Here is a 12500-nt window from a genome sequence, read left to right as displayed (position 1 = left end):
GAGCAATACCTGTTCGAGCTATGAAGTACAGGTGCTCCCCACACTTCTACCTGTACCTGTCTAGAGCAACCAACACCTTTCATGGGGTCTCATGAGCGTCTCGCATCGGGCGCCGTAACCCAGCGTTTGGTTCATCCCACAGCGCCAGTTCTGCTTACCAAAAGTGGCCCACTGGGCACTCTCATCCAATTGTCCGGGCTTCAGTCATGCAAGCCAGACTTCTCACCCATTTAAAGTTTGAGAATAGGTTGAGGTCGTTTCGGCCCCAAGGCCTCTAATCATTCGCTTTACCGGATGAGACTGAATCTCGAGCGCCAGCTATCCTGAGGGAAACTTCGGAGGGAACCAGCTACTAGATGGTTCGATTAGTCTTTCGCCCCTAGGCCCGGATCTGACGATCGATTTGCACGTCAGAACCGCTACGGACCTCCACCAGAGTTTCCTCTGGCCTCGTCCTGCCCGGGCATAGTTCACCATCTTTCGGGTCCCAACGTGTACGCTCATACTCCGCCCAACCGAGGTAAATCGGAAAGGACGGGTCGTTGGTGCTCCTTGGACGCGAAAGCCCCAGGATCCCAACTCAGACGGCCTTCGCCGCCCTTTGCTTTCATTGCGCCTCTGGGCCTGATCAAGACCCATTGACTCGCGCACATGTTAGACTCCTTGGTCCGTGTTTCAAGACGGGTCGGGTGGGTGACCGATCTACTCGCCGCTAGCCGCCAGCACTCCCACGGGCACGACGTAGCTCATCAACGTCGGGACGGCACTGGCCCACTCAGTCAGAGAGTGCGACCGCACCATCAACGAACGCTTGCTGCGTTCTAATCCCGGCTCTCCTGCTAAAGGGAGGAGGCGGACATTGCATAGGGTCCATCCGGACCGCAAAAACCTCGGTCGGGCGACGAGACCGGACGAACAGGCTAACAACCGACGGCACAGCCGAAGCCACGCCACCGGCCACCTGCCAACGCACGTCCTTTAGTCCGTCGAGTCTTCCCAACCGGCTACGGCGTCCTCAGAGCGGGAGAAAATGCGTCGAGAACCGTAACCTGCACAGCCGACCCGGCCCAGTTCTGGGATCCGTTTTGGTCAGTCGGCCAGTGCTGCCACGGAAGCCCAACTGAATCCTCCCGCCACAGGATTTCGAGGGCCCACCCGTTTACCTCTGAGCAGTTTCACGTACTCTTGAACTCTCTCTTCAAAGTTCTTTGCAACTTTCCCTCACGGTACTTGTTTGCTATCGGTCTCACGGCAGTATTTAGCCTTAGGTGGAGTTTACCACCCGATTAGGGTTGCACTCCCAAGCAACCCGACTCCCAGGAGATCGCATCCGAAGGAGACCTAGCAGCTATGGGCCTCGCACCCGCTCTGGGTAACAGCCCCGGTCAGGGGGACTTGCTGCAGAGTCAACCTCCGGAACGCTCACTCCTATACGCCACATTTTCCAACACCCAAAGAGTGCGGAATTCGGCGCTGGGCTCATCCCGGTTCGCTCGCCGCTACTAAGGGAATCCCTGTTGGTTTCTTTTCCTCCGCTTATTTATATGCTTAAATTCAGCGGGTCGTCTCGTCTGATCTGAGGTCGACAATATAATTATTTCGTGCCCGTGTTATACACGAATTCTATAGTATCTTCAACCCTTACATCCAGCCATTTCGCACACCAAAGGCTCAGAGTATGGGAGACAATGCAATATTTCAGGCGCCCCTCCGACGCCATTCGGGGTATCAGTCCGATACCTTTCTCTCATATTAATCAAATCATTGCCAACTTGTATAATGATTTTCATTTTTATTAGATTTGATATTCATACCAATCTTATACCATCAATTTTTGCCACAAAGCCATTTGTCGTATAACTCATGTATACGCTTCTCATTTCATATTACTTACCAGAGGTCACGGCTTCCTCTACCGTCCTCGGTATCTTTATGCATCGTCTCTCCCGCCCTCGAGCGTCCTCTCAAATGGTGCGCTTCTCGGCCAAGGGGATACGAGACCTTAGGTCGACGGAGTTTGACGTCCGATACGACCAAGTAGGAGCAAGCTCCTTCGGCAAGTCTCATCCGACCCTCAGACAGGCGAGGTCCCGGGTATCACCCGAGACCGCAATGCGCGTTCGAAAAATCAGTGCTCAATGTGTCCTGCAATTCACACCAAGTCTCGCAGCTGGCTGCGTTCTTCATCGACCCGTGAGCCGAGTGATCCACTGCTCAGAGTTGTCATCTTTATTATATGGATCCCCGAGGGGTTCCATTTGCGTTCAAAAGTCTTATGAAAGAAATACCTCCCCTTGCGGGGAAGCACGGAGAAGCGTTCAATTCACGGAAAGTGACCCCACCAGAAGTCGACCGAAGTCGCGAGCTCTCCGTCGCTCTTCCTTCAGAGGGCCCCACCGGGATATCGTACCCGCGAGGCGGTCCACCAACTGTGGCGGTACTCATTAAACCTAGCATCGGACCCGAAAGTCCAACACCTCCCTCTTGTCGTCAATCTGCGACCGGGAAATTATACTAGGCACCTCGATGTGGGTACGAGACCACTTGGGATTTCAAAAATAAGCATTCAAAGTTTTTTTCTGTGCTTCCACGCCGCTCTGTGGCGCGCAGCACAGGGAAGGAAGGCGAACCCTCCTCCCCGAGTTTAACCAATGTTTTTGCCAGACGAATCTGACCATCGGTAATGATCCTTCCGCAGGTTCACCTACGGAAACCTTGTTACGACTTTTACTTCCTCTAAATGATCAAGTTTGGTCATCTTTCCGGCACGCCGACGCGACCCGAAAGCCGCTTCGAGAGCCAGTCCGAAGACCTCACTAAATCATTCAATCGGTAGTAGCGACGGGCGGTGTGTACAAAGGGCAGGGACGTAATCAACACGAGCTTATGACTCGTGCTTACTGGGAATTCCTCGTTCAAGGGGAACAATTACAAGCCCCTATCCCCAGCACGAAGGAGGTTCAACGGGTTACCCAGTCCTGTCGGACAGGGAAAGCACACGCTGATTCCTTCAATGTAGCGCGCGTGCGGCCCCGGACATCTAAGGGCATCACAGACCTGTTATTGCTCTGTCTCGTGCGGCTAAACGCCGCTTGTCCCTCTAAGAAGAACGTCCGACTCGAAGGATCGGAGCGTCTATTTAGTAGGCTAGAGTCTCGTTCGTTATCGGAATTAACCAGACAAATCGCTCCACCAACTAAGAACGGCCATGCACCACCACCCACAGAATCAAGAAAGAGCTCTTAATCTGTCAATCCTTCCTGTGTCCGGGCCGGGTAAGTTTTCCCGTGTTGAGTCAAATTAAGCCGCAGGCTCCATTCCTGGTGGTGCCCTTCCGTCAATTCCTTTAAGTTTCAGCTTTGCAACCATACTTCCCCCGGAACCCAAAAGCTTTGGTTTCCCGGAAGCTGCCCGGCGTGTCATTTGAGGAACACAGCCGGATCGCTGGCTGGCATCGTTTATGGTTAGAACTAGGGCGGTATCTGATCGCCTTCGAACCTCTAACTTTCGTTCTTGATTAATGGAAACATTCTTGGCAAATGCTTTCGCAGTAGTTCGTCTTGCGACGGTCCAAGAATTTCACCTCTAGCGTCGCAATACGAATGCCCCCGTCTGTCCCTCTTAATCATTACCTCGTATTCCGAAAACCAACAAAATAGAACCGAGGTCCTATTCCATTATTCCATGCACCATTATTCAGGCGTCACGCCTGCTTTGAGCACTCTAATTTTTTCAAAGTAAACTTGCCGGTCACCCAAGACAACCGGTGAAGATCATCAAAGGAAACCGGCTGGCTGTTCAGAACAGGCAGTAACCACCGGTAGGCGGACCACCCGTCTGGAACTGAGATCCAACTACGAGCTTTTTAACCGCAACAACTTTAATATACGCTATTGGAGCTGGAATTACCGCGGCTGCTGGCACCAGACTTGCCCTCCAATTGATCCTCGTTAAAGGATTTAGAGTGTACTCATTCCAATTACGGGGTCTCAAAAGAGTCCCGTATTGTTATTTTTCGTCACTACCTCCCCGTTCTGGGAGTGGGTAATTTGCGCGCCTGCTGCCTTCCTTGGATGTGGTAGCCGTTTCTCAGGCTCCCTCTCCGGAATCGAACCCTGATTCCCCGTCACCCGTTACGACCATGGTAGGCGCGTAACCTACCATCGACAGTTGATAAGGCAGACACTTGAAAGATACGTCGCCGGGACGAGCCCGTGCGATCAGCCCAAAGTTATACAGAGTCACCACATGATACGGACACGAGGTCCGATTGGTTTTGGTCTAATAAAAGCGCTCGTCCCCAGAGGGTCGGAGCTCTGCTGCATGTATTAGCTCTAGAATTGCCACAGTTATCCAAGTAGTAAGGTACGATCCAAGGAACCATAACTGATTTAATGAGCCATTCGCGGTTTCGCCTTAATACGGCATGTACTTAGACATGCATGGCTTAATCTTTGAGACAAGCATATGACTACTGGCAGGATCAACCAGGTAGCTTTTTTACGTTCATAGAACGTTCGAGCTGCGAGCAACTCGAATCCACCAATTTCTTAGCGCACACCTTGGAAAATGCGCTGGGAGCCGTTGTCCAGGCGGCTCCCTCTTTTATTTCATACGCACAGATTTATAATCTCGTGCTTTCGGTTATAATCTCGTGCTTTCGGTAGCGGTTCAAAACTCACTACGTCCTCCACGGCATCAGCGCCGGGAGGTGAGCCTTCGTGGGCATCGAGAGGCTATTTTTACTGCGTTGGACACAGATTCAAAAGGTCCCGTGTTTCAATTTTTATTATTACGGGTCTGGACGCCCAGCAACGGCACGGGGGCCGAGCTGGTCGCAGACTCGCTGTGAAAGTTTTCAGTTCTCAACCCCGTCTAGCGGCGAACACGAAGTTCCCGAAGACGAGGGGGGCCCTAGGGACAAGAGAACTACTACGCCGGTCCGCAGGAGGGTCGCACACTCCTCCATCACGAAAGAACTTCGCGATAAGTTGCGTGCAACCGGTCAAAGACGTTTCCCGACCGGAAGCGGTAGCCAGCTCAACAACCAGTCGGTATATCGTCCCTGCCCGCAGACCTTTCGCTGCGAAGGAACGGCTGTCTCCTTACCGTTCATTAAAAGCCAGAATCACGAGAGGAAACGAACGCACCACTCCCATGAAGAACTCATAGGAGCGCACAAACGAATCCGTCACGTCTGCTTTGCGGTCAGAGCGGTAGCCAAACCCTCGACCCCTCCACAGCCGTGCCCGTGAAGAGCTTTTGCGCCCAGGAAGTTCGCCGCCCAGCATCCCATATAAAGAGACGCCAGTGCAACGTTCCGTCACGAAATAGCTCTCAGTCGTAGCGGTACTCCACGCTTTTGCGATTGACCGTAACAACGTACGAGCCTCCGTGCCTGAGCGAGAATCGAAATACGACGCAACGCGCGCCTCGTTCGATCTCGTCAACCACTACCCCACATATAAGGTGGCGACAGTCATGTGCGCAAACAGGTTGTTTTTCAGGGTGACGGTAGCTCGGCATGCTTTCTCCCGACGTGGACCCCTCGCCGTGGTGTTTTTTTGCAAAAACGCTAATACGAACTTCTCGTTTCCCCGTGTGGGTTACGGTCGCTCTTCGGCTGTGTTTTTTTTTTTTGGACTTTGAAATATTTTCGCGATTTTCGGGACTTTGTCGTTTTTTCTCGCAGTTGGACTTAGTCATTTTCTCGCACTTTTAAATCTCGTACTTCGCATTTTTGGGAAATATTTTCGGCATTGAAAAACGCGATTTTTCGAAACTTAACCAAATTTTGTAGGAACGTTTTACGAAATGTGTGGACTTAGAAAATATCGAGCTTTTTTCGAAATAAGGCGAAATTTCGAAAATCGTTAATTAATGGTTAATTCGATTTAATTTCACATGTAATCGACTCTTATTTTATTGAAAAAAACATTGTGTGCGAAAAAACGGCGAAAATCGCTCATTTTAAACGCTAAAAATCGCCCAAACAAAATGTAAACAAACCACTCAAAACCTTTATTTTACGTATTTTCCACTAAATTTCTTTCTTATTTATAAGATACAAGGCCACTAAGTAACATTTTACCGAAACACCGGTCAAAAACACTTCAGAATTACCGAAAAAACGGCCGAATGCAAAATGTAAACAAACCATGTAAAATGTTAAATACGCGTCAATTCGAATTAATTTCCTTATTAGGGTACAGTACTAAGAATAAATAACCACATTTTATCAAAAAGAAGTTTAAAAAATTTCAGATTTAAGCATAAAATAAGATAATGCAAAATGTAAACAAACATTGTAAAATGCTAATTATGCATTATTTCGGCGAAATTCATATCATAAGTTGAAGCTAAGTGCCCATAAACTCATATTATTTAAATAAAATTATTATAAACACTACTGAATTACGCAGAAATTGACCTGATTCAAAAAGTAAACAAACACCATAAATCATAAAGTACTTACTTTTTCGCCAAGTGTTTTACTTTCATGGAAGGATTCTTATTTATATTTCAACACTGTATCTGAAAATAATCAAATAGCAACGCGAAAATCAGTTAATAAAGCTAAAACGAAATGTAAACAAACCTTAATCCGCTGGCTTTCACATAACGTTTTCGATAATGTTACACACTGGACGTGTAAAAATGCGTTACTCGTAGCAATTTTTAACCAAATATCCTTATTCCGCATAAAATGAGCTAAATAATGCATGCAATCACATGCTTAAACAATTATAAGTAAAGTTACAAACACACTTTGCTTTGAAGCAAGTCGGCGCTCATATACGGAATACCTTACTTCAGTGGACATTCAATGTTGAATCTCCTTTTCAAGCTGAAACAGGTTATTAAAAATTTCAACGACCATTTCCTAACAAACCTTCAATTATAAATGTAAAGTATTTCAATATTTCACATTAATATCTCATTGAAAAGCTGTTTTATACGTCCAACACAACCATCTCACCATGTAAACAAACCACTTAAACATACAAATCATTCTCCATTTCTTTAATTCAAACGTTAACGCCTATCAAACATTCGTTACACACAAATCTATGACACTTTGAAACAATAAATAATATTAAAATATGACAGATTTCAGTCATTATGTCACTGCACATTCTTTTCAGTAACGTTCACCTTCTCGACACAGTACAAAGCAAGAACTAAATAGCATTGTCACACCAAAATAACGACTTACTTTTTAAATCTATGACTTGAAAATCAGACGTTCAACCTATTACAAATCATAATAAGTACGAGCTGCACCAAAAATAATTTTAAGAAATGCAGATAAAAAATTTTTCATACATTGCAAACAACTCATATATGTCGATTCACCATAGTGTAGTAACAAATTATACATATTTCCTCATTTTAACCTCTGATTTAACACACCAAGCTCATCAATAAACTAAAACTATGTGTACTCTTTTCTATTTCACTAAAAAAGATTTAAATTCAACATGTAAAGTCAATTAAGACATGACGACAACATGCAGATTGCCTCACAGCAAACAAGAAAATTGCACTTAAACATCAAACAAAAGATCTGGTTCTTCAATTCCACGTAATTTTCAACTGGAGATGTGTTAATATTTACTGTTATGCACATAGTGTGATTTAAAAATATATAAGCAAACTTAAAATCATTGAATTCAGAGATTCATAGCTTGCATGAACAGTACACTGCCTAAAATCGACACGTTGGAAAAAAACTTTTTCCAAAATATTCCACTTATTACAGGTATATCACAAAATTAAGCTACCCAATCAATTTCTGAAACACATCAAATTTATTAAAAATTGTCGAACAGGAGTTACTCTGACAGTTCCTTTCCTTTTCAAAGCTATCGACTAAAATGTGTCATACCATACTTTACAGCTGATGACAGAAATATGAAATACAAGCAATTCACCTTACAATATTTCTTTAATTCTGTATCCAAAATGGATTGTGAGTGTGTGATGTACTTAAAGTAAATGCAATGCATTTGTTTTCTGATTATAATTTATAATTCAGATGATTAACTGATCGTGTCTTAAAGTTGTGAATTCTGTAATGTATAAGAACTATGTAATGAAATAAAGTTTCAACAAATCAAAAAAAGGGCTCAAAATCAAATCTTATTTTACGTATTCTGCAGCAAGTGACAGTTTTTTCCTTTATTAATTTGTACAATTCATAATTTTTATATCATGCATTCTGCTGTATGTGCAGACACTATGACTGACTGATTGATAAAAAAAATTATCTAATGAACTAAGCCAAAAATTCTTTAATGAATTCATATAACGTCTTTACCTAGCTGTCGTATATTAAATTATTAATTTGAAATTGGTTAACACAATATAATTAAAGAAACATTATTCGGTTTCAAATTCAGATTCCTATCATATTCTAAACAGTGTGTGTTTGTTGATTTATAAAAATCCAAATGAATTAAAGTTATGCCGTAAAGTGCAGATTATTACAATGATATATCAATGAGATTCAATTCGATTACATATCAACACTGCTTATTAACGATTAAAAACACATACAGCTCCAAAAAAAATTACACAATACTGTAATACAGGATACAACAGTAGTCAGAAGAGAGTCAGATTGTGGTTTATGTATAACAGTGAACAGTCCTTGTAGAAAACACCTCACATATTGTTTCCAAAAGCTGCCATGAACATGCATAATAAGATGCAAAAGCAACAATTTTATAATGTTCAAAATAAAACATTTCGTCAACAATCAAAGATTTTATTTATCCTACAACAATGCAGTGTAATTAAATTGTTATCTTATGAGTGGAAAAGTCGATTCAGAAACATTCATAAGAAGACCATTTAATTATTTTTTAAGTCAAGAGTTTTTCTGTTCACATTTAATAACTGATATGTTATATATCCATTTCAGTGTGCATCACATAATGCAATTGTTGCTCCACTGTTGCTTTCATTTTGAAACATGGTGCCTTATAAAAAGTTCTTTCCCATACTACGGTCTGTCTAACTAACAGTTCCTTGTAATTCATATGCATATAAGACGAATATCACCTGGCGACGGGTAAAGGAGCTGAATACTGGTAATTCAACTTCGATCACCTGCAATATCTTCAAAGTTTACGCATTATTTTAAAATTACGACTACAACAAAACATAAACGCAGGAAACATGTCTAAAAATACCAACTTTCAGAACTGCAACGGTCTATTAAATCTAATCCGAGTGAAGAAGACCATGAAAATGTGCAATGCAGGTGTGCTCTGTCATTCAAAAACAGTTGACGTATGAGCCGATGAATAAATATCATAATTGCACGATTTTTATCTCAATTTGTAATCACAATGTTCACAATTATATTAATACGTATATAATCAGCCTATTATTATAATGTTTCAACATAATCTTCGTATGCACTGAGGCATTTTTTTTAAGACGTGAGATATAATTTGATTTTCATTTAACTTATCTACTTTGTTGGAGACGGCTGCTGCATACAGACGATTACGTAACGGCTTAGCGAAGTCGAGCGACGCATCTGATTGGACTGTTTGTAATTATTCATTTTTTTTTTTTTTTAACTGCCAACTAGGCGGGGAAATTCCCTTTTCACTCAGTTATATGTGTGCAATTCTCATAGTAATGCCATGTTTTCCAGCTTGTATGAGATATCCATATTAAATCTTTATATTAATATTCCCTGCTATGAATAATTAATTGGTAACCTGCACGTTGTAGCCATGATAGTTGTAACAACTTCATGTGACATGTGTTTTGATATGTATAATTAAGTCAATCTCAAATTTCGTGGTATCACTTTCAAATCTATCAAGAATTCTATAGCATTTTCAAATGAGTTGATCACTGAACTTCAGTTTCAGTCTGCATGAAACGATTCTTGCATTGAAATACATTTCCTATTCCATTCCGTCCTAAGTTTAAAGATTGTTATCACAGTCTACTCAAAAATGTAATTTGCATATGTACTTCAACAGTTATAATACACGGAAAATAACTTAGGAATATGAAATAAATCGTTGATTATTTAGTGTTCCTAAATAGCAACTTTTCTTTCGAATACATATTTTGTGTACAGTAAAATTATTACATTCAATTTCGTTGGGTAATAAATTATTTTTCTTAATAAAATACTTACAAAGGTATGTATCGTTAAGTGTCCTTTTTCTTGATAATAATACACATTAATGAGTGTGGTTCATTCATCCAAATAACTATGTTTTTATGATTTGCTGGAAGCAATTCGAATAAGTGTATTGTATTAGTTAGCCGATATCGTTAAACTCTATAACAATATGTACTGCTGATTTGCATTTGAAAGAATGCTATTCATCCTCGTTAACTGAAGTGTGTTTTGTGTATTTTGATTTATACTCTTCAATTGCACCCAAACAACAAAGATTACTATTGTCAGGTACATCTGGTTAACGCAAATGAGTGAAGTATTTTAGCAAGAAGCATTGATGAGCTGTAATATTATGTATCTGTTTTACTAAGGAGAAACTAATGAATTAATCTGCAGGATAACTCATTCAGCATGCAATTTATTGATGTGGAATATCAGAGTTAGATATTGCTTACACATTCAGGCTGTCTAAACTTGGTTTATAATTATTTTTTTAATTATTTTTCATTGCTTTTAGGATATTTTTACTTACAGTGTTAAATTAAGAGTAGGTATTCTTTCATTCAGATAGAAAAGTCGGTCAAAAAGTAATTTCGTAATTTTGTTGCTTTGTTTACATTCTGAGTTCACTCTATTTGTGTGTAAATCTAAAGTCTTCTTCAATTAATTTGGGTAGAAGTTCATGTTCTGGTTACTTAGCATTAAATTAAGAATGAAACTAGGTGGAAATACTAAGTGGTTTGTTTACATTGCGACATGTTCGTGTAGAAGGTATAAAACAATTCAATTACCTGTTTTAGCTTGAAAAGGAGATTCAACATTGGATGTCCACAAAAGTAAAGTACTCCATATATGATCGCCGACTTGCTTCGAACGAAAGTGTGTTTGTAACTTTATTTAAATTTGTTTATTCATGTAATTGTATGCATTACTTAGCTCATTTTATGCGGAATAAGGATATTTGGTTGGAAACTACTCTGAATAACGCATTTTTACATGGCCAGTGTACAACATTATCAACAACGTTAGGCGAACTACAGCGGATTGGGGTTTGTTTACATTCGGTTTTTGGTGTTTTTCAATGATTTTCGCGTTGCTGTTATCATCTTTTTACATACAGTGCTCACGTATGACTAAATATTGTTCATTCAAAGTAGAAAATTGGGTGACAAAATTACAAATTAATGATTTTGATGGTTTGTTTACTTTTTGAATTAAGTAAATTTGTGCGTAATTCTGTTGTGCTTTTAATTAATTTTGTAAATAATTTGAGTTTATGGGCACGTACCGTTGACTTATGATATAAATTTTGCCGAAATAATGCATATTTAGCATTTTACACGGTTTGTTTACATTTGGCATTTGCCTGTTTTTTCGGTCCTTCTGAAGTGTTTTTGACCGGTGTTTCGGTAAAATGTTACTTAGTGGCCTTGTATCTTATAAATAAGAAAGAAATTTAGTGGAAAATACGTAAAATAAAGGTTTTGAGTGGTTTGTTTACATTTTGTTTGGGCGATTTTTAGCGTTTAAAATGAGCGATTTTCGCCGTTTTTTCGCACACAATGTTTTTTTTAATAAAATAAGAGTCGATTACATGTGAAATTAAATCGAATTAACCATTAATTAACGATTTTCGAAATTTCGCCTTATTTCGAAAAAAGCTCGATATTTTCTAAGTCCACACATTTCGTAAAACGTTCCTACAAAATTTGGTTAAGTTTCGAAAAATCGCGTTTTTCAACGCCGAAAATATTTCTAAGTCCAAAAAATGCGAAGTACGAGATTTGAAAGCGCGAGATTCTGACTAATTCCAAAATATTTCTAAGTCCAGAAATATCAAAGTACGAGATTTCGAAGTGCGAGATTCAGACTAAGTTCAAATTATTTCCAAGTCCAGAAATATCAAAGTACGAGATTCAGACTAAGTTCAAAATATTTCTAAGTCCAAAAAATGCGAAGTACGAGATTCTGACTAAGTTGAAAATATTTCTAAGTCCAAAAAATGCACTATCGAGCAACCGTCACCCCATACGGCGAAAAGAAAATCTCATTACCGTCCAGAAATGTCTGCAACGTCCAAGAGCTGGAGGGTCGAGCGACCGTAACCTATACGGCGAAAATAATTTTGTACGGAAATTTCCGTGGTTTGTTAAAGTTATGAATTTAGTCAATTTGTGCGTAATTCTATATTGTTTTCAAACTGATTTTTATTATAATTTCAGTTTATGGGCATTTCACTTTCACTTATTAAAGAAAATTCGCCGAAAAAATGAATAATTAACATTTTACAGGGTTTGTTTACATTTCGCATTTTCTTATTTTCTGCTGAAATCTGAATTTGTTT

The 12500-nt window shown here is 40.7% G+C and overlaps 2 non-coding genes and 1 pseudogene across 2 annotated transcripts; all 3 read right to left on the bottom strand.

Moving 5' to 3' along the window:
• Positions 1 to 1585, bottom strand: part of LOC118180273 (large subunit ribosomal RNA) — a 5862-nt pseudogene extending 4277 nt beyond the window's left edge.
• A 483-nt stretch (positions 1586 to 2068) lies between these two features.
• Positions 2069 to 2222, bottom strand: LOC146994496 (5.8S ribosomal RNA). The gene has a single exon (XR_015044304.1). It is a non-coding gene; the product is annotated as a 5.8S ribosomal RNA (ribosomal RNA).
• A 459-nt stretch (positions 2223 to 2681) lies between these two features.
• On the bottom strand, positions 2682 to 4494 carry LOC118180272 (small subunit ribosomal RNA). The gene has a single exon (XR_004756618.1). It is a non-coding gene; the product is annotated as a small subunit ribosomal RNA (ribosomal RNA).
• Between the last annotated feature and the right edge of the window lie 8006 nt (positions 4495 to 12500).

Source organism: Stegodyphus dumicola, chromosome 11 (assembly GCF_044657685.1).
Source record: "Stegodyphus dumicola isolate Sdum_Otavi_A_Nest chromosome 11, ASM4465768v1".
In the NCBI taxonomy this organism is placed as follows: Eukaryota; Metazoa; Arthropoda; class Arachnida; order Araneae; family Eresidae; genus Stegodyphus; species Stegodyphus dumicola.
Note: the sequence above shows the minus strand (reverse complement) of the source record. Positions and strands in the feature narration are given on the sequence as shown.